The sequence below is a fragment of the Accipiter gentilis genome, chromosome Z, assembly GCF_929443795.1.
Source record: "Accipiter gentilis chromosome Z, bAccGen1.1, whole genome shotgun sequence".
In the NCBI taxonomy this organism is placed as follows: domain Eukaryota; kingdom Metazoa; phylum Chordata; class Aves; order Accipitriformes; family Accipitridae; genus Astur; species Astur gentilis.
The window spans coordinates 75,999,271-76,021,641 of NC_064919.1; the positions used below are offsets into that span (position 1 = coordinate 75,999,271).

General features: G+C 38.0%; 1 protein-coding gene across 3 annotated transcripts in view; it reads left to right on the forward strand.

The window, feature by feature from the left end:
- PRLR (prolactin receptor) overlaps positions 1 to 22,371 on the forward strand; it is a 124,925-nt gene that overhangs the window by 17,662 nt on the left and 84,892 nt on the right. The window contains exon 1 of one of the 3 annotated variants that reach the window (XM_049796442.1): positions 19,910 to 20,351. The exons of 1 other annotated variant lie outside the window; for it this stretch is intronic. The gene's annotated coding sequence lies outside the window, so the exon portion shown is untranslated. Of the gene's footprint in view, positions 1 to 19,909; positions 20,352 to 21,286; positions 21,487 to 22,371 lie in introns of those variants that run through there. One more of the 3 variants, XM_049796444.1, reaches the window with a different exon arrangement.

Below are 22,371 nucleotides of genomic sequence, written 5' to 3' on the forward strand. Positions count from 1 at the left end.
AGAAATTAATATATTCCATTTGCTATCTTCAACAAGAATCAGATTGGCTACTTTTACTGGCACATTTAGAAAAAAAATCAGCACCTAAATTTTTTGTGTATGTCCTTTTACATTTCAATGGCTATGAATGATTTTACCTATCCATGATGCTTTCTAATATATTAGCAAATATATTGTGAAATGTTTTGTTTTCATCATCATGTCCGTAGTTGAGCATCTTATCGCAATCCTTGCTGAATCTTGACTGAGAAACAAAATAAGATCTGTGAGATTTGGCAGTACTTATTTAGATTTGTACATTAACAAAGTGAAAATTAAGCAACGTTATAACTAATACCAGTCAGGATTTAGTGAAGGATACCTGTCAGCTTACAGGGAATATTCCTGTAAAATAATTCAATTCTAGGCCAGTCATTTTGGCAGATCTGTAATGGAAAATAACTACAACTTTAAAAATAGTACTTTTTCCAGTTCAAGAGCTGCAGGATTCCAGCACAGCATCGACAACCATTTTAAAAACATGGAAGTGTAACCTACTGATGTAGTTTATGAATTTTTTAGCCATGCAAAGTCAGGGATCTCTGTGCTGAAGAGTTAATGTTGCAAGCAGGCAGCATACAGTTAATTGAGAGCTTAACTGAGAGATATGGATCAAAGTCTTTTCCTTTTCATGCTTTTTTCTATTCTAGCTGGTTTTTGCTTATGGTCTTTGAATTATTTTTTATTTAGGGAAATTATTTTCCAACTGTATCCTTCATTATACCTATATAGTGTGCTTTTATGTTTCTTTTATACTAAAAATATTTTTAAACCATATGGATTTTGCAGCATTACTTAGTTAGACCTGCTAGTTTTACCACAATCAAGACTTCTTGAGTTGTCTGTGATCCTTACCTTCCTTGCTTTTGTGTTTAGACAATTTCTCTATAGCACCTACAGCACTGCATTTTAATTTGGTTTTTTTTTTTTCTTTCATCCAGGACTGCAACCTCTGTCTCACAGCTTTCCATTACAGTGAGCTTCAGGGCATGAGAATGTTCTATCACAAGTGGCTGGAAGCTTTCAGTAAGTTGGATTTTGAATTAACAGAATTCATTAGTTCTTGCATGCTGAGGCTGCCCTTCTTTCTGTCTCTTCAGAAAGCCTGTTTATATCTTTGGTGCATTCCAAACTAATGTGCTCCTGTTTCACAGTTGTTCATATCTAAAATTCCTGTTTCCTAAGAATGCTCCTTCAACTTACACGTCAGAGCATTTCCTCCAAATGTATATAGCTGATGATTGCATTGTTTCCAGTGTGCAAGCAACGACCACCTCCTTTTTACCCCGTTTTGTCCTTCACAAAGAAGCTACACTGTTTTATACTAATACATATCGATTATCTTACTGATTCTCTGCTGTATCAGTTCATAACAGGCTGATTGTACTTTCTGTACTGACTATATGAATAGATATAGGAGAAGCTCAGTGATGTTTGCTTGGACGCTTGTTCTGGTGTCTGTAATACAGTGGCAGATAAACATACTGAACTTTCTGGATAGTTTTTAAAGGGGACAGGAACATAGACAATTATCATGGTGGGGGCCTACTAAACGATTAACCTAGAAAGACTGAGGAAAAAAGCTTCTAATGAGCAACCAGTAGAATCATCTACCATTGCAAGTGATAGTGAAGTATTTTGAATACTCAAATATCTTTTGATGAAAGGAATGCAGCTAAATGAAACCATCAGACTCCAAATTAGCAGACTTCAGCTCTGAAAATTAATATGTAATATTTCCGAGGAGGTAGGTCTAGAAAAGACTAAGGGAAAACTGGTATCACCTTAAATACAGTATACTATTACACTGACTACACACTCCTACAATGCAGAGGATATACAGTGTAAAAACCAACAGCCCAGATAAATCCTAAGTTCTCGTTTGAGCTCAAATATGAGAAGTAAGCACAAAGAAAGCAGAAACTAGGTCAAATGGCAACAGATAAGTAGAAGAGAATCATATAAAACACAGAAAAACTCAGACAAATCTAGAACACTTGGAACAATCAAAATAAAAGGAACCACTGGTCAATTAGACAGAAGTTAGTGGCTGTGTCTGTACTGGTATATAAAATGAGCCAGTGACAATTCTGTAGCCCCAAGAACATGTGGTGCTACACATGGCATATCCATATAGCTAAACTGTCTATCCTCCAAAACAGTATGGCCTCGTCCCATGCTCACTGCCTGTAGGGAACAGTAACTGGTCCATGCTCCTTCCCAATCGCTCCAGTGCATCCCCTGGAAGAGTGCTGATTTGAACAGGCTAAAACTGGACCAGGAGTGTGCTAACTGTTAAACAGTATGGACAGGTGCTTACTAGTGCTTGAGCTTGTGCCATGACCTTATTTTGTTTACTGTAGTAAATATTGCTAGTGAGTCCTTTCACGTTTTACTGTGGAATGTATTTATTTTCCTTAGGGAGATCTTTACATGCCTTGCCTATCCTTTCCCTCAAGGGACTATTTTAATACAGCACATTTATCTTCCTGGGTTTAGTCCCTGGTTAAAACCTTTGAATAGGAATGAATCTTCCCTGACTTATTAACAGCATAGTGTCTTGGTTTTTTTATAAATCAAGGTTATCACCTTTCCCAAGCACAAGACATGAAATGAGATGTGACTGAAAAGGACAATTTGGAAAATGTAAAATATCTCTCTGGTACAATAGGAGAAGTAAGAGAAAGACCAAGAGAATTTTAGTTCTCTAACAAGTGAAGAGGCCAACGATTTTAATTAGCTTTCATTAGCTAATGGTATCTGTTTAATTCTGAAGGAGAGAAATAGAACAATACAATCAAACCACTTAAAAATACCATGAGGGGAACAAGGAGATGAGTGACTTAACAGCTCTGTCATGAACAAATGGTGTCAAAACAGTTTGATTTCTTTCTCTGAGACAACAGCAGACCTTATAGATTGAGAAACAGTAAATATTAGATATCTTGATTTTAATAAAGCTTTCAATGCTGTATCACATGCCATTTTTATAAGCTAGCAGGGAAACATGGTCAAGATTAATTTATGTTAGGGTGAAAACAAAAGTAGTTAGAAAAATCAAACCAGAGGTAATTATCAGTGGTTCAGCATCAAAAATCTGTATCAAGTGGAGTTCTGTCTGCATCAGTCCTGTATCCAGTACTTTTCAGGATTTTTATTAACATGCTTAAACATCGACTTAGAAAGTAAACAAATGAAAGAAAATTGGTGTGGTGGAGCTGCAATGGTAGATAATCCAAAATATCCTTTAAAAATTGAAGTCATGTTATGAAAAATTAAGAGACAACATAACAAGAAAGGATGGAAACAAGAATTTAGGTAGTAAAAAATAGCCACGCAGCAATAGGATGGGGAAAAACTAAATACTAATGCAAAAATAAAAGGAACCATAGACTATAGCAGATCACAAGCTGAGTGAGAGTTAAGCCTGTTAATGACTGTTTGGTGTGTTTCATTGCAAGTGTTTGAATATGAAATTTATTTGCACGTTGAAACAATGATTTGTTTGCAAAAGGAAGACTTTCTGTTTTGCCATATGTTTCAGTTATTCTTTGCAGATAAACATATTTTATCTGAGTTAGACATATGGCTACGTCCTGGTTTACTAGGAAAACTATCATGTGTGAGAAGGGCAACTATGATATTGGATATGAAAAGTACAGTTCACAAGATGTGTATTTTTCCTTCTACTCTTCTACAATGGTAATGACTAAATTGAAGTATTTCATTCATTTTTTAAGTGTTTTCCTTCAAGAAGAGTAATTTCAGAGAATCTAGGAGAAAGAAGCAAGCTTTGTCAGAAATCCAGAGAAATCTATGACAAGGGGAAAATATGAATTCTTTGATCTTGAGAAGATAAGATAGGAGGATGAGAGTAGAGGGGTATAAATTTTCAGTTACTTAAAAGCCACTGCAGAAAGGAACAGGTTAATCTGTTTGTTCTCTGTCTGTGGTGCACAGAGCAAACAGTACTAGTTCCAAATCACAGAACGGCTTGTTTAGGTGAGAGATTAGGAAGACTTTCATGTAAGAGTTTAGGAAAGGTTATGGAGAAAGCAGAAATTTTTTTGAGATTTGTAGATTTCTTGGCACATTGTGGAAATTCATCACTGAATCATTAACAGTAGGTTAGAAAAATGTCATTCAGGAATGAGAAAGTGCTTTAGTATTGAAGATAGACCAGATGCTGTCTTAGGGCTGTTTCTGACCCTATTTTGCAGTGATTCTTAGGGCAAAGTTCAAAATTCAACAGCAACACTGGCATAAGACCTTTCTATTTTTCAATATTTGAAGGTATATAATATTTTCATTCAGTCTTCATTTCCCTACATTAAATTGCGCTTTCTCTAGTCTTTCTCTACTTTCTCTTCGTAGATTGTTCCTCATTTTTCCCTGGTGATTTCAAGTCACAGAGCACTGCCTCTCTTTTGTTTTGACACAATTGACTGTGAAGCAAGACTGTGAACTGAATCAAGCAACTAACAAACTCTTATTTTGTGGAAGATCTGATCAAATGGGTAAGTTTTTTTCAGCTGGACCAGTTCCTAGATCCAGTTCACAATAGATCCTACAAAATAAATAAGCTGATGTAACTAAAGAGGCATGAGAGGGAAGGAAAGAATGAGATGCAGGTTGTGATCAAAGGCATTAAAATGAGCACTGTCAACATCAAAATATACATGCATGTGTGGGGTCAGGGTCATACCCCCATTCTCCCAAGACATTTAAAAAATTCTGTCTATACATTTCCATATACTAGTTATCAAGCATCTGTCATTGCTATTCTGAGAAGGTATAGGTTAAATTTTTATCCTAAGGATGTTGCAAACATCAATACCTTTGAGCCACACAATAACAATGGGATTGAAATTCCAGCTGTGGGCAACTCTGGAGAATTAGCTGCTAGTATTTTTTGAATAGAATAGCTCAGTTGGAAGGGACCTACAATGATCATCTAGTCCAACTGCCTGACCACTTCAGGGCTTACCGAAAGTTAGATTGTTGTTAAGGGCATTGTTGAAGGGCCTCTTAAGCAGTGATAGGTTTGGGACATTGACTACCTTTCTAGGAAGCCTGTTCCAGTGTGTGACCACCGTCTTGGTAAAGAAATGCTTCCTCATTCCAGTCTGAACCTCACCTAGCACAGCTTTGAACCATTCCCATGCGTCCTGTCACTGGATCCCAGGGAGAAGAGCTCAGCACCTCCCTCTCTGCTTTTCCTCCTCAGGAAGCTGTAGAGAGCAATGAGGTCGCCCCTCAGCCTCCTTTTCTCCAAACTAGATGAACACCAAGTCCTCAGCTGCTCCTTTCAGGACATTCCTTCCAGCCCTCTCACCAGCCTTGTTGTCCTCCTCTGGACGCACTTGAGGACATTCACATCCTTCTTAAATTGTGGGGCCCAGAACTGCACACACAGCACTCAAGGTGAGGCAGCACCAACGCTGAATACAGCAGGATAATCACCTGTTTTGACCGGCTGGTGATACCATGTTTGATGCTCCCCAGGATGGGGTTTGCCCTCTGGGCTGCCAGGGCACACTGCTGACTCGCATCGAGCCTGCTGTTGACCAGCACCCCCAGATCCCTTTCTGCAGGGCTTCTCTCCAGGCAGTCGTCTCCCAGTCTATCCTTGTGCCCAGTGTTACTCCATCCTAGGTGCAGAATCTGGCATTTGGACTTGATAAATTTAATTCCCTTGATGATTTCCCATGCTCCAATCTATCTAGATTTCTCAGTCTTTACAAAGAAATGCATCTCTGCTTCCTAATTTCTTCAGCAGCAGTTCTGTTCAACTGTCTTTCCTCTGGATGAGAATAATTTTTTATGTTTGAAAAAAATAGAAAGAATATATTTTTATATACACTTTAAGTGTTAGAATATTGTTACAAGTAATCTTCACTTTGTTAAAATACCAACCAAGAAATGGTCATCTGTCTAAGCTAAAATACACTTCTCTGCTAACAGTAACTGATGCATATGGGAGATGGGGGAAAGAAAAACAACATATACTTACTGAATATAAAGCATATTTTTCTAACAGAAATACAATCTTCATTCAGGTATTTGAGATAAAACACTCCAAACAGTATTGAAGACATTGGCCATTTTTACCATTTCAAAGTTATAGCCTGTAATGAAAATGCAGATATATAACAGATCAAGTGTGGTCAATCATACTGAAGTTTTAATTGGCATGAAACTAGGCCTAGTAAAACAGGACTGTACTACATTATATTGACAGTAGATAAGGAAATTACATAGTTGCAGACATTGACTAGATCTGTATCTTATTCCTTCATATTTTGAGTGACAAGTTGTACAGTGTGATTCATATCTTGTATTATACTTATGGCATATTATTATTGTAATTAAATATTTTGTAATAAAAGAAATTGATGCATCATATTTTTAAACCTTGCTCACAGATACTGCGCTATTTCTATGTTTTTAATCCGAAAGTACTGTGGTACAATTGGCTACTTTTTATAATTCTAATTAATAAGTAGACAATAGTTCTTCTTTTTAAATCACTTTCAGTAGCAGATTAATTTGTTCAGTTATATTCATTAGAGAATTTCAGAAATACATGTAACTCCTCTATGTAGCAAATTGCTTTGTTTTAAAATGGCAAATTTTGATAATTCCAACTTTCTTTTTTATTAAGTTATAGCCAAATATAGAGCTGTAGATGATGTTTGAGAGACAAAACTTGTAGAAAGAGATGCTAGAAGAACTGAATCTTTACAAATTAATGAAAGGGGAAAATCATACAAAGTACAATGAACAGAAGACTCCTAAAAAGCAGTGGAATAAGAATAGAGATTTTGGTATGAGAAAAGAGGTAGAAAAAGCATATTGCCAAAGAAGGACATATCAGAGCACAATGATCAGGTAAGAAATGGTCAGAAATCGGAAATTTCACCATGAGATAATATTGCTTAAGTATACTGTAGAATGAGACTTGACACCAGCAAATGTGTTTAGGTGGAATAGGGGAAGTCATCACTGGAACTGGCCAGTAAAGGATAGCAAACATCAAAACTGCAAGCATCATCCTGAGCTCAAGTTAACATTGGCCATGCAAAGAAGTGGGCCTATTAACTCAATGTCACACTAATGTCACTACACTTCTTTTTGCTCATGTGTGGTCCATCCACTTTCTAGGTCAGCTGGACATGTGATGGTCAGCATCTAGTATTGTAGACATGCCCTCTGCTTGGCTATCTGACTGTATGAAAGAAATCTACTTGGCTTTAATGATACTGTTTCTCTTCTGCACTTGGATTCTACGCTGTTTCTCTTCTTCAGTTGGGTTCTTTAACTAAAAAAGGCCATCTGCCCAAGTCACTTACCAGCATCTTCCTTGAAATCACTTAAACCTGTTTTTCTTTACAAAACTGAGAATTTTGGCAGCTCATCTCTTTAGAGAAAGGAAAAGTACATCTCTCTAATTTCATTTCCCTGCTAAAGCTTTTCAGAAAGAAGTCTCAGTTACATACAGTTATATACCTTAGCTTAGATGTTAACTCTTTTCTTTTACACCTTTAAAGTTTCATGTCTTAAAACCTAGTTTTCCTTACAGGTATTTTCTGTAATAGTTTTGTTGAAAGATACTGTACAGTTGCATGAGTTAGTATAAAGCACTGGTCAAGTGTGAGATATAAGTACTGTTTCCTGAATATACAGTAGTACATACAGGTTTCCCAGTGGCACGGAAATAGACATGCACAGACAAGTGTATTATGGATTCCTCCAGTAACTGGCCTTAGGCAACTAGTCTAGCCAGTAGTTGCTGCTGGATCCCTTGGTCTCCCAGTTGCCTCGTACACTGACACACACATGCAAACGTTTCTCTTCACTAAGCTGGTCCAAACTTATGATCTTACTGGTAGCTAACTCCAGTAGACTCCATGGTTTCTCCATGAGCTGGTTTGAACCTTCTGGCCTCTCTAGTACTCAACTCTCTGATCCCATATGGTCTCTCCAGTATCCAGCCCAGACTTACGGCCACTTGTGAGAGACTGAAAGAGTTAATGTCTCAAACGCCATGGTGGGGCAAGTTCTGCTTAAAGACTAACCCTGCACAGCAAGGAGCCCAGGTGAAAAGCCCATCAGCTCAGACACCAGCAACAGGAGGGGGAGGGCGTGCTGGAGGGTGCGCAGCTCCCTGCTCTGATGAGCTGTTCTGATACAAACATCAAACAGTGGCCGGGTCTGCAGGGAAGGAGAAGTTACTCCACCAAGGACCCCCAAGCCCAAAGGCTCACAAACTGCTCATTAACCTGACCAGTTCGGGTGCCTGCCCAAAGGAGGGTCAAGGATGATAAAAAGACACACACTGAAAACCCGGGCATGCGCGCCCACTGGAGCTGGACCCCTCGGGTGACTGGACCAACACTGGACCCAGGACCAGTGAAATCTTTCTCTCTTCCTTTTTCTCTCTCTCTGTCTTCTCTCTTTCCTCTTCCTTTTCCACAATCCCTACACCTCATCTGTTTCAAGACATAAACCGCTGACCACGTCTGAGACGAGGAGCGGATCCAGCCGCCCCTGGGCCCTTCTCTGAGGAGGAGTCTGGAAAGCGAGGGGGTCTGCTCTGAACCGCGGGGCTCAACGGGAGGGATCTCCTTACTCCTTGAATCGATGTATACGGTTACATCGCTTACAGAAGTAGTCTCATGCCAATTCCTGTTGTGAGAAACCCTGCCACCTGCTACCACGCCTCCCCAGTTCAGCTTGCTTCTGTCATGAATAAAATCTTTAACTGATTGTTTGGTGTCGTTACACCTTAATTTAGCCCAAGGCAATTTCAAATTAAACAGGACTCCCTGGTCTGTCCAGTCTGAGTCGTGACACCACTCAGTACTTGAGTCCCAAACCTTTTTTTTTTTTTTTCCAATATTCTGAACGTTTTTGGTTACCTTAGTACACAGAAGAGCACAGATACCATGTGTCTTTATTTCTGCACCACATTTTCTAGTATTTTTTTGAATTTCAGTACTCTTTAGCCTTGGCTTTTTCCAAGATCTAATTTTCTTTTCTCTGTGTTTACTCAGTAGTCAGATTGTTTCACTCAAATTCTACCCAGGGCATGTCTGGGGGTTTTTTTGTTCAATGATGGCTGTATTGGTATGCAGAAGTTGTAAACTACTTAATACTGGTCAGAGCAAGGTGAAAATTGGATCACTTTTAATAACCTTGTTAATAACAAGGTTTGTTATTAAGTACACAAAGATATCTAAAAGATAAATATGTGAAGGATAGCTTAATAAAATAGAACCCCACAATCGGGAATTTCCCATAGACATAGGTAGTACCAGCAATGTGCTATTAACATACATCAGTGTGCATGCATTCTTTGAAATTAATCCCAATGTGGTGCACAAACAGTTACACAAAAACAAGCAGATCATCTCAGACCCCACACAATATACTGTCAAAGTATGGCAAGGGCGTATTATAGACAAGTGCTATCAGTAGTAGAATGAGAGCTCCCACCAATTTTTCTCCTTGCAGAGAGCTGAAGGACCAGATAGGCTATTAGTTTGTTTTCACATTTAAGCAGAAGCATTATTTCATAACTGCAACTAAAGAAAGTTGGCAGGTTCTTAAAGGAACAATCTGAAGGGCACCCACACAAATTACTCTTGAACAAAAGAAAGAGGCAGTTCAATAAAAGACCAATTTGGCTAAATCTTGAGTTCTTCACTGACTGAAGAACATGAAGAGAGAGTCACATAAAAGGTGGGAACTAGGTCAGACTACAAAGGCTGTATAGAAAATTAATAGCATATACATGTAGAGGTCAAATCCAACACATCAAGTTGCAGAATGATATACAACTAGTCTTTATTTTCTCTGCTTCGTTGTCTAAAAAGGCAATGTTATTTCACCAAATTATTTCTATAAACATAGATCCTATTTTTAAAAGATGGCTTTTTTTCTTGAAAATTGCATGGGATGCATAAAATAATTCTCAGCTAGTAAATGTCAAAGAAAGTCAAAATGTGAGACTAACATCCTGAGGGAGAAAATTGTTCTTCTTTGTTCTTTTAAGTATCTTCCGGTTAGTATGATCTGATGTTTCACAAATAAATATTTTTATCATAATAAACAGTATCAAACAGAATCCATGAAGAACAAAGGTTCTACATGGAACCTTCTAAATTATTCTAAATGATTGACTGAAAACCAGTATATTAAGTAGTCACTTTAGACAACCTATGTGGGAAATGAAAAAACAATGAGCAGAATTTTTGGGTGAAAATACAACTTTTGTCAAAATTTCCCATAGACATTCTACATTCCTGTTAGAAAAAAAAATATTGTGTTTTCAAAAGCACATACAGAACAGAGAAGGACCAGTGAAAAATCTGTATGTCTTTGTTTGTTTTTTAAATATCTAAAGCAAAGTACCTTCTGGTACTTCGCTTGAGAGATACTTCAATCTAGTCTATTAGCTGGAAAATGAACTCATAATAAGGATATTTTCCAAAGCATTATTTCTGTGAGGCATTTTAAATAGATGACTCCAGAGAATTAATTCATATATTTAATCCACAAATGATGAATGAGGGCAGTTTTGTATAGATAAAAATGCTCTTCATTTACATATTACACTTGTAAAGGCAGACTTACAAATTGACATAGACAGGTAAATACTTTCCTATGCCTATGAATCAGGTATACTGATATGTAGACTATCTGTCTATGTATTGTGTGCAATAATTTAAGATAAACAATTGCAACTGTAATTGTCTGCATCAGGTGCCTTAAAATCAAAGTAAAAGGCCAGCTTTTTCAAGAACAACACGAAAAACTCTTCAACATTGCTTGGAAACATAGACCCTCTGTTACTAGATGTCTTTAAGAACAGGTTAGAAAAGTATTTTTTGCAAATGACTTTAGTACACTTGATTATACCTTTGAACTGAAGAGTGGTTTAAAGGGACCTCAGAATATCAACAGTGCTCTGTGCTTAATTGTGTAAAATTGAAAACTACCCCATTCCACAGGTTGGATTTTTGCTTTTAAAAGCAAGAAACAGACTGAGTATCCTCCAAAAGCTTGGTTGCTCCTATTTTCCTCACACAAGGTGATTTGGCCTATACCTTAGATCTTCCATTTTAAAAGCGTTTCCCGTCTCTTATATATTTGGGTAAGAGGAGAAGGCAGCCAATTTCATACATCAATAACTTCATTATCATCTCTCTGCTAATGAAGTGGTGTGCATATGTCAAATACTGCACATCTGTTGTAAAAGGTGCTGAGAACAGAGTATGTTGTAGTCTTTCAAAATTCTGTTAAGACTATGAACATAAAGCTGTGGTTTGTAACAAAGGAGTAAAACTATCACAAAACCACATTCATATCTTTGTCTCCATTTAATTATCTGTGCATATCAGCAAACTAATAATAACTAATAACAAAGGGCTTTGCTAGGAAACCAGTATTTTGATTCTGTACAACCAAAGCACCTTCTGCAGCAGATAAGCTTTTCACAAGGAACCTCACTTATCTTTGTAAGAAAGCTTGTGATTGCACAATAATGAAAGATTATGTAGAATTGGAAAAACAACCTAACCTACCATAGACAGGCATTGAAAAGTGAAACCTGAGATGCCAAATTATATTTGAAAACCAGAGTGTGTGCCTACATAATTATAGTTTGTTTTCCTCTGCCATTTTGACATACATAGGATGAAAATCTCTTCTCTTTTCTGTGCAACAGACCCATTGAAATGGAGATCATGCTATTAGACTGTTAGCTTTACCATCCTGAAGTGAGAAGCTATAAAAAGAGTTTTAAAACAAGAAACAAGAAACATTCTCAAGAAAAGAATCATTAAAAAAAAAATAATCTGATTCTGTAACAATAATCTACAATTCTAGAAACCTAAAGTTTCTGCATAATGATAAGACACTGTTTTGAACTATTACCATAGAAATTCCATAAAGTTTGTGTGTATATTCTATCAGGTATTGAGCACCTATAACTTCTTCAGCTCATCTGGGCTAGTCTTATATGCTGCCGCTTACTGTTCCTGAGCACCTGGGAATTATTTTTCTAGCTCCTTATACCCATTGAATGAAATTCTATTAACTGGATTCTTGCCTAAACTAGGAGACTAGCTCCTGAAGCTCATCTAAATGCCGGCGGGGAGTGTGGCCATCTACTCTCCATCATCCTAATGTGTAGGTGCTTATCTTCTGCACCAGAAGTTCCCTTGGCAGGTAGTTGTGCATACCCAAACATGTTTAGGACCGTTTGGTCTACAGAGGTGACTTTTTCTTCCATTAGGAACATCTAGTATTTATAGGTCAGGTAGCATCAGTAGACATTGTAGTGTTCTTGCCCCTTTTGCCAGTGCTAGTTTTACTTTCTGACCATCTGGTAGTGGTCAAATATAAATACTTCCATCAGTGAACTGGATGATGACACTTCAGCATTACAAAAGGTAGTAAATTAGGGGTGAGGTCAGGCTGAGAGGACAAGTGGCAGAGTTTCACCCCGGAGGTTACTTAATAAACTCAAGGAGTGCACCAAAAGAAGGCTTTCTTCTTAGAGAAGACTTCTGCATCTAAGATGGAATAACCTCATGGATCAGTACAGGCTGGGAATGAGCTGGCAGGGTAGCAGCCCTGTTGAAAAGGACCTGGGATTTATAATGGATGCCAGGTCGAACATGAGCCAACCGTGCACTCTTACTGTGAAACAGGCAACCGTACATGGTGGTATTTGAGGGGGAGGATAACTGCATCTGTACTGCTGTGTTCCCCGGTACAAGAGAAATGTCAACGAATTGGAGCAGAGGGTCCCTAGGATGGTTAGTGGCTTAGAGCACATAATGCACAGGGAGATCCTGAGGGAAGAGGGTTTGTTTAGCCTGAAGAAGAAAAGGCTAATGGGGGAACTAGTTATATTCTTCAACTACCTGAAAGGCCTGACTCTTCTAAAAAGTGTATAGTGGGAGAAGGCTGTGGTCAGAAATTGCAACAAGGGAGATTTGGATTGGACATAAGTTAAAAATACTGAGAGAGAGTGGTTAAACACTGGATTGGTTTAGCTAAAGGGGCTGTTATCTGCATCTTTGCAGTTCTCAAAGGCGCCTGTCTCCATTGACTCATGAGAAACTAGGGACTTATCCTCTAACATTCCCCTTCTAAGGTCAGAAGGTTGATTTTAGATTTTATTAGAGAAGCAGTACCTCAAATGGATGCTTAAATTGAGCAGAGTATGTTTGGCATTGGGGGAGTACAGCAATAATTTGATTGAAGAAATTGCTTTTGCTGCCTTTACACTTTATTTTCTATGCACTACATTTTCTGTAATTTTGTGGTGGTAGTTCCTTACTCTTTTCTAGGAATAATTCTGCGAGAAACAGCATAAGCAGACAAAATTAACGTTATTTTTTCGATTTGTTTCTAACTGAGAGTGATTCATAAATAATCTTACAAAGCTTTGTATTTTTAATGATTTTGCCCAGAATTTGTTAAGTATTTATGGAGGTTTTTTCAAATATGTAGTTCTATTGAAAAAAACATTTATTGTTATGCATAAAGAGCAAGGCATGTACATTCAATAAAAATTCTTATTTTAGATTAAAGAAAACAATAAAATATAAAAACGAGCTGCTGTCCCTGCAGATAGGCAATCTTACTGGGATATTAATGCTCAAGTACCAAGAAAACAAACATACTTCATACCCAAGTTCTACTTGTCAGAGTGCTTTGAGTGTACATTATATTGTTTATTTGCCATGTGGTTTATTTTCTATTTTGCTTTCCATGGAAGTTTTTCTGATTAGTGTGTTGTGTCCCATGAATGGCTTGAGCAAATTATGTGAAGCTATTGTTTTCCCAGTCTCTAGAATCTGTCTCTTCAGGTCATACAATTGTAAAGTTCCATGCGTTAATTCCTTCTTTTCAGTGTGTGGTTTGTAAGAAATTGTCACAGCCGTTATCATTGCTAGTTTTTTACCATGTGGCTGTCTTTGTCTCTTTGCAGAATTTAGTTCTTTGTATTAATATGCAGGGAAAAAAGCTCAAAATCGAAGTAAGGATACCCCACTAATAAAACATTCTTCCAGTTTTGAACTACTACAATAGAACAGCATCAGTTAAAAACATGAATTAGGCATTGTAACTATTTGTTCCTTGTTAACAAACTATCACATACAAAACTTGATTGACTCTTAGGAAGAAAAGTTAGTAATTACCACTGAGAGAGACAATTAATCATCATTATGGACAGGTTGTTTTTTCTTGAAATTATGCCCATCACTGATAGTGCACAAAGAAGGGGGAAAAAAGGAAAATAAAAATGGAGAAAAGGATAGCTAAGTAAAAATTAATTATTAGTAATTATGTCAGTATTAAACTGATCAGCTAGAATGCTTTTAGTATGCTGATGGTCCTTGTGTGATTTCTTCTAACTAAAAAGTATGATTCTGGTCAAGAGGTGAATCAGTCCCCCCAAATAATCCTGAATAACAATTAAAGTAATTTTGTTGAAAATAATTAAGTGCAAAATTGGACAGCCTTGAGAGGAGGGAACTATTTCCAAATTTCCTATTTGGGATTCCATATGACTCTTAATGATGACGTAACATGATTTTGAATAGCAATATATTTTTTTGGAAATGAGCATTATTTTCTATTTCATAAAGGATTTAATACACCTATTGGAAATAATTCTTAAGGGAGGGTTTTTTTTCTAATACATCTCATAATATGATGTATTACATCGTATTATATTGTATAGATGATATGACTTGGAAAACTCTCAATTTAAAAAGGCAAAGATTTTTCAACTTTATTGGATAGCACAGCTGTCAGGCCCAGAAGTTAGACCAGACGCCTGAGATTGTTCTGGAGCAAGGAACACAAACACATTCAGGCACACTTCAGAAAAGATCTTTGAGTAGCCATTATACTGCAGTCAGGGTTGAACTTAAACATCACTCAGGAGGCACTGCTTGTGGGCATCAGGCTTGCACTGATGGCCATCAGCAGAACAGCATGGAGAAGTACATTAGGCCAAGTTCATAATTGAACAGATTACAGAATCAGAAGGAATCTCATCATCATTACATAGTTCTGCCTTCTACATATTACATACTTTATTGATTTCACATACATCTCTTCATCTACTTCAACAATTCCTGATTGATTTAGGGAGCAAACAACTCAAGACACAGTTCTAACACTTCTGCATATGAAGAGGCTAAAAAGTAAGAACATAAGGAGGGCAATACTTGCAATACTTAAAATACACTTTTACAGCTACTGCTTCTTAGACAATCGTGGAAGTTAGAAATCAAGCATTATTTCTGTTTACTGTCTTTTAAAAAGCTGTATCTCTCTGCCCTAAAATAATGGATGGGACCATTTCTTAGAATATTTTAAGAGTCTGAATCAATTTAAGATAGATTATAAATAACTAGGAGACAAGTCCTTTGAAAACCTGATTTTTACTACCACCTCTTCCTCTATTTGTCTTTTCAGACAACATGAAATTCTGTTGGATGTACTGTGCTAATTAGATGTAGAGTTTTGTGGAAATGTATTCTGGTTTAGAAACGTAGGCAGGCTTTTTGTAACAGTAAAAATATCCAATAAGAAACTACTTATTGTGTGACAGTGTAACTTCAGTTATAGATCAAAGAGATTAAAACTGTTAAACTCTGAAAGGGTTGGCTGGTCTGTCACTTATTACCAGTACAGAGAGACCATATTACTGTGTAAATGCTACTTTTTGTTCATGGCATCATTGTTTATCAGTTAGATCTAATGCTGTTAACCCAGTTTTGTATTTGTGCATCTCACATCAACCAAGCTGTTGTGATACAGGAATGTTGTTTATAATTTAAGCAAAAAAATCTCAGTCAGGATGAATATCATCTTTATTTCATGAATGTTCCCACGAGAAGAAAACATATTTCTAGACAATAGATAGAGTTTACTGTTTTTCTCTGCATGATTGAATTGAAGGGACAGAGTTTGTGACACAGAAATATAAAAAATAATGAATTGAAATACAGATAGTGGATGTGGTCCCCATTCCTTCCATCATGTTCCAATTCTGGTTTAATAGTAACCATAATTAAACTATGTGCCAACTGCGAGAGAATGAGATACTCAGTGAAGGCATCCAGGAAAGCTATGGATTTGTTACAAGACCACAATTAAAAGAGATAGGAACATTTCACAGATTTCTTTAGGAGGTAGTCAATTGATCAAACATGGCTCAATGAAGTAGGCAACTGCCACATTGTACAATAATCCCATCCAAAAAAAAAAAATTATTTTATCTGTATCAACAGATAAACTCAGCTGACTGTCCCAGCCTTGTACAGCTGAATATGAATTCACAGGAGTTTACAGGGCACGTGATACAAGGCTGAATTAGATAATGTTTCATTTGATGTTCATTCTGTATTAAAAAATAGATCAAAGGCTTTTGTATGTATATTGGACATCATGAGACACGGATGATTCCTGAAGAACAGCTCTCAGTGAATATGATGACAGCATATTCCTTATAGTTATGTAAATACCAAAAATGTGCTTATAACTTCAAAATAAAAATAAACATATGGAAACAACTTCTGTAACACTAGAATATCTGGTTAATTCATTTGTTCCTTAATTCTTTCAGGCTTTATAGGATTTTCAGTTTTCTTCAGCACGGTTAGAGCTAGTTAGGTCTTCGCATCGTACCTCACTTAGTAGGAACCCAGTTTTCTCTATTATACCAACAGAGATAATGAGTTGCACTGGCTGCAGGCGTGAGCAAGTGAGGTAGATGGAATACTTCATCACTGGTTAAAGGACAACTTTCCCACAAGATAAGAAGTGACCTCACTTCTGGCAGAAGTCCTGCCTGCCACAGGCTTACCCCAGAAAAGTGCCGGGTCCCTCACGACCAGGCAGTCGTCCCTTCCTTTGCTCATGTCCCCTGCCGCTTGGCCACCGTCAGTCACAGCCGCGGGATCTCCCGTGACTGCCTGGCTCCTGGAGCCGTGCCTGCTTGCCAGTGTGGTGGTCCATGCACACAGAGGCCACACTGACTGAGATTCCACGGTGTGACCATCCGCTACGTGTTAATATAAAGATCGTCAGCGCGTCTGAGGGTAAAAAAGAGTGGTGGCAAATGGCAATCTCACATATCCCAAGAACAGGAGTGCAAGAATAGGGTCCCCTAAGTGCAGACCGCCGTGGGGGTCTGGGCAATGGTTACAACGGCACAAGGCCCTGGCTATTAAAGTGATTGTGGTTTTGTTTGAGAGGTGCAAAGGATCTGTGGAAAAGACTCACAAACGTAACGGCTGGAAATGCGGTACGTGTTAAGAACAGATTTTGAAAATAAACCAGCTTCAATGCTTTTTGTCCAGGACCAAAAAATCCAGAAAGAGGGAAGGGCTGTATTTTTGATGACATGGAGTGTATGCAGAATGTCCTGGAGTTGCTGGCCTTGGGGTACTTCTGGGTAAATGAGAAGGCACGGCTTCAGCTGCCAGCCCATCACAGGCCATTCTCGGATAGCATGGGCTACAGCTCTGTCAAAATGGTAGCCACCATGGGCTAAGGACATCCTGGTCCTAGGGCTCCTTGCTGTGCTTCTGGGGTGAACCTGCTGTGTGACGAGGAAAGGGGCAGGACTTTTGAGGCACGTGGGTGATGTGAGAGTGAGTGAGCAGCCATGGCACCAGCTGTGTCTTCTCTTGTACGACAAATGTCCTGTAAGTACATTTTGTCTGTCTCTAAAGAGACATCAAAGGGTTGTGGCTGCTGCTTATTCAGAGGAGATCATGGTAAGGAAAGTAGGCAGCAGCAGAAAATATCGTTCTCTCTGTAGTTCTATGCATTCTTATTCCTATTTTATTTCTTACATTCTTTCCTCTACATTTAAAAAACAGAGCCTTGCCCTGTTTGCTTTCCTCCATTTTTAGGTTGGGGGGGGTGGGGGGGTGGCGAGGGCGAGCAGAGTGGGAAGAGTAGGGACAAACAGCCACAACCCCTATACAAACTATTACTGTCCAAGGAAGGCTGGAGATTTTTGGCAGATAACAGCTATGGGAAAGGCAGGGAAGGGAAAGACAGGTTGCAGTCTTCTCATATGCCCTTTCTATCTCACTGCCTGACATGCTCCTTTTTGGATTTTTCTCACCTCTAAAGCCCTTTCCTGATACCTTACTGCTTCCTTTGACTGGTTCCTCCAACTTATATCTTCTTTCCTGCCTTTCTCCTGATGCTACATGCTCCCTGTTCTGACACTATTTTGCTCTTTTTGACAGCAGTGAAATTCTGTTCTGCCTAAATATCAGTAGTCTGATGGAGCTCCAATGTTGAATAACTTCACTGAGGTTGATGAGGTTTTACCAATACAAATGTCATTATGTTGAAAATAAAGTTAGGCCCTTGCTCTCTTAATTTACTAAACGTTCCTTTCCATAAATAATCTGTTGATGTTAAGGACTGCTGTTTGGAATTTAATAGCTTATTGTAACAGATTCCAAGCCTACAAACTTTTCTAAAGAAATCAGTCTTCAGAAATGAAATTACTATGCTTCTAGACCAGCCAAAGAGGAATCTTTCTCTGCTGACTACAGGGGCAGCTTAAGATCCTGACCTAAACCAGATTTCTAAAGTGGATACACCAGTTACGTGACATGGGATTAGTCAAATTGATAATCCCTTTCAGAGACTGGCCAAGCTCTATTCTACAAGTAGCTATGCTTTTTTCTTTACCCTATTGAAAGTCTGCTCCAATTTTTCATACCCTGATGGTTATTATACTTTGAGTTTACTGCCCGATTATATTTGTGTTCTGTTTCTACCCGTTGTTTTTAGTCCAGCGTTGTTCATTAGCCTAAATAATTACTGGACTTTTCCAGTGCTTCCTCTCTTTTGTAGTTATAGATGTAAATTACGTTTTTAGAGACATGCAAGTGCCTGTTCCATTTTCTGCCTCAGTCTTTACTTTGCCACATTAAACCAGCCCAGTTCTCTCAGTCACTTTTTAACAGATAGGCTTTAGAGCCTTTACCTCATCTTGGTGACCTTTCTTTTATCCTGTCCTAATTTGAAAGAACTTTTCTTGAATGTGGGTGACCTGTTTTCTGGGTGTATGAGATCTTACTACTACCTTAAAATATTCTCCTTAATCCAGTGCTCCTAAGATAACAGTTGTCTTTTCTTGGCAGTATTCCACCAGAGGCTGAGTGTGCTTGCGGAGACTTGCCTGACTGGCTTGAATACTGCTAGTAGTGTAGCCACAGGCACACAGTGCTCGTTAAAAGCTGAAAAAACTAACTCAAAATCCTGGGGAAATAATTAAGAACTATCTCACACTGCACTGCCAGCTGCCACAGTTTCCAAGGTTGCATTATGTCAGCTAGCTATAAACTGGATAGAACAGGTATAAATGTATAAAGTTATCCTTGTTACCAGATCTCAGTGATAGTTCTTAACTCTCATCCCTCATCCTTCACTAAATCATTAGTGATTTAGTTTTTGTTCTCTTTTTCCTGTCAACTAGATTCCAGGGGTATAAAGCCTATTTTTGTTAGGGGAAAATGTACATGCAGACCTCAACATCATATGCTCCTCTTACAGAAATTAAGATGGCAATGGTGTGGACAGTACTTCTTGATTCACCTTCATTTTGGAAATCTCTTCCCTGGGCAGGATCTTATCTCTCTCTTCTCCCCCTCCCCATTTTGATCTCCCCGTGTTTAGCAGAGTCAAGCAGATGCAGAAATGAAACAATCAGCCGCAGCCTGCTACATCTTTTCTGGCTAGTGAAGAACCTGTTAGGTTCTACCTTCTGTTCCTTTTCTCATTTCTGAGGTGATAGCATCTTTTTAAGCACACATTTCCTATTTACCAGGAGCAGTTTCATCCCTTTCGACACAGAGAGTCACTGGTGGAATTTACTCAGAGCTGGCTGAACGCTGTGAGCATGTGATCAATTTTAGGGCATAGTTTTATGATACAATCAACGGAGCCTTTACTGCCAGCTATGCATTCCGTTCCCCTATTGCCAGCATTTGTTTGACCTCAGAGCAAGCCTGTTCAGAAATTTACAAGAAGAGGAAAAAAAAGAATTGTCTTCCACCAGTTTAGATCCCTAAACTATCTCAACATGGAGTCAGATGGATAACGCAGCACACACGATGGATGGAGCAACACAGGTGGAGGTGCAGAGTGAAACTGTTCCTCTCAGCAGCAGCTGGCAGTTAGTGTAGCCCAAACCATCCTGAAGAAACACACCTGAAGTTTTACAATCTCTGTGGATAGATCACAAGGTATGTTTGAAAATGTTTGTCTGTCTTGCCAAGAAGCTGTTCATATGATTCATATGATTCATATGATTCATATGATTGTTTGAAATAGTCTGCAGAATGTCTGTTTGGTCAAAAAATGCGAACAGTTCTGACCGTGGCTGGAGAGACTTAACTCTAATAACAACTTAACATCCACACCACAGAAATCCTGCTTCATTATGAAAAAGAATGTTCTTGCTCAATCTTCTTGCTTAAAAGAATTTTCACTATACATGCACGCATTTTATTTTCTATTCAGTTCACTGGCATGGATACAGAGAAGATAAAAATGTGATTCAGTGAAGCATTAATAAAAATATGTAAAATTATTTTCAGTTAAGTAGAGGTGGATGGCTAGAGAATAAATGAGTATGTCAGTAAAATTCAAAGCCCTATCACATAATCTGAAACTCTTTTCAAACCACAGGAAAAAGCTAACAAAAATTACAAGAAAAGATCTTTTTTTTCTTCTGTTTAGTCAGCTTTTTGATGTAAAACCAACACCTTTCATCCTGTTGTAAAAATAATTTTTTTTTTTTTTTTGCTATTCTAGAATATAAAACATGGACTACTGGTGCACAAAGAGTATTATGGATGCAATTATGTTGAAGGGATATTAGTTCTCCCTTTAAAAAAATATTAATCCTAGGCAATAAGCATTTAAAAGGAGCCACAACAACCTGTAGAGTACGTAGCTGATGCTTAAAAACATTCTTTTTCTGCTGATGCATTCCTATGCTCCAGAGTCCACCTCTCACCTTTAAAGCTGTCACACTCCAAACATTGCTTGCACTGAAGAGAATCAGTGTTTTGCCTTGAGCAAGGAACATAACTGTTGCAAAACTGACTCCTCCTCTAATGGGGAGAGCATGTACAAGTACACAGAGTTGTATTTCTCCTAGAGCTGCCAGGCTGAATATTTTGCAGTCAGAGCTGTAAACCTCACAGGCTTTTTCTCTGTTTATCTTTCTACTTTGGGGTCTTTTTTCCCCCCTTTCTTTCTGGATTCTTCTTTTAATATATGTGAAACTCTTTCACATGCTGGATTTTCACGTCCTTGTTCAGGAAGCATTCATGAATTGACATGGGTCAACATAATTTTCGTTCCCAGGCAAAAGTAAGTACAGTTAAACCTGTTCCTACTGTATGTTTACCTGACTATAAAGGGTTCTGTGTCGTTGTATAAAGGACAGAGTAGACTGTAGTTCTATTAGCAGAAATTAAAAACTTACAAAAAAAGTAAAATCAGTTCAACTTAATATGGTATGCTAAATATTGTATGGCTCACATTCTGAAAAAAAAAAAAACAAAAAACATTTCTACTTGTCAGTCAGTGGTCTCTCTTAAAATACTGAAATAAGCTGGGCACAGATATGCTACTCCTTCTATATGTTTTTTTAAAATGACATTCAGGATTGTGTTTATTTTTTAAAGCATTCCTAATGCACTTGGTAGTACCAATCTCATTATATTACTGCTTTATATGATTTATGTTCACTAAATATACCTTATTTATGTCATTCATTAATGAAAATATGCTGGTTGAGGAAATAAACCTCCTGGAGCTCCCGTAACTGCTGTCAAATCTTCCACTATCTCATGTTCCCTAGCTATCATTTTATTCTTCCTGTGCTACCCTCTCCTGCATTTGCATATACATTCACTAGTTACCAGATCCTGTTGTGGGTTACTATCTTCAGAATTCTTTGATATTGGCAGAGACTGGCAGCCAAAGGCTGAAGGGAAACCGATCTCAGAGAGAAGGGAAAGAAAAGCTGGTAACTGAGCTGGCAAGGAGTAAAGAAAATGGTGTGATTTGATCCTGAAATCATCTTTTTAGCCACTTTTCCCTGCATTCTGTTGAAACACTGTACTGTCATCATCTGTAATATTTTCACTATTCCAACAGTCACCTGGGAATTCATTAATAGTCTGGGAATGAATACAGTTTCCTTTGCTATGAGTTCCCTCTAGAGAGCGCAGCAGCCTGCAAGACAGTGTA